This window comes from Camelina sativa, chromosome 7, assembly GCF_000633955.1.
Source record: "Camelina sativa cultivar DH55 chromosome 7, Cs, whole genome shotgun sequence".
Lineage (NCBI taxonomy): Eukaryota > Viridiplantae > Streptophyta > Magnoliopsida > Brassicales > Brassicaceae > Camelina > Camelina sativa.
The window spans coordinates 13,267,428-13,268,475 of NC_025691.1; positions in this window are offsets into that span (position 1 = coordinate 13,267,428).

The following is a 1,048-nucleotide window of genomic DNA, read 5'->3' on the forward strand; positions in this document are numbered from 1 at the left end:
AATGTAAAATATAATTGTGATATGAAAATGCAACACAACATGACAACGTTAAATATACTAATTAACTCACCTTTTTCTACTACTCCTCTACATACTTTCCAAATCCATTAGAAGTACTATGTCGAATCATCTACATGCGCATAATCTTATAATAAAAACCGACCTTAGCTCAGTTGGTAGAGCGGAGGACTGTAGTAGACGCAGATTATCCTTAGGTCATTGGTTCGAATCCGGTAGGTCGGATCTTATGGGCTAAAGCCTTTTTCATTTCGTGTATTCTAAACTTATCAAAATCTTTGTGTTCATAGATTATTTAGAAAAGTACACACGAATCAAGTATAATACAATCCGACCTTAGCTCAGTTGGTAGAGCGGAGGACTGTAGTTGAAGCAGAATATCCTTAGGTCACTGGTTGGGTTTTTATAGCGTTGTGACCTTTACTCTTTTTTGAATATTGGATCTAACCAATGCACGCTGGCAAGAAAATAGAACTTAAACAAAAGCTTTTGATCGAATTCGTTTTTTACTCGATTGGTTTGTTTTAGGTTTATACAATTGTGATAGCATAAGAAATGATTTTATAGTACACTAAGTAAAAAAATACTTTGAGCTTTCCTCTATTCTATGCTTTAAAAACCCATATGATCATAGTGTTTTTGAAAGATCAAATTAAAGTTGTATATGAACAATTATATTTAAAGGCTCGTGGCTAGTGCTTACGAATCGTCAACGTTCCAACAAGCGTAGTGAAGAACCCTTGCCACTTTCTTCCATGATTTGTATGTCTTAATTTTCCAATAATATAAACAATCATAGCCCACATCTACGTATTACATGCAGATAGATAAGTAGATGTAAAATACATCAACAAAGGAACTCTTCAAAAAAATTGTTTTCGAATTCATAAAATGTATTATGATTCTTGAAAGATAAAGAGAGCCGAACAAGCGTTGTGGTTTTCATATTCTTATCTATATTATAAATCGAGTGAGTCATGCCAAGACTAATCCACAATTCTCACTGTACACCAGCATTTATGAAAGAGAA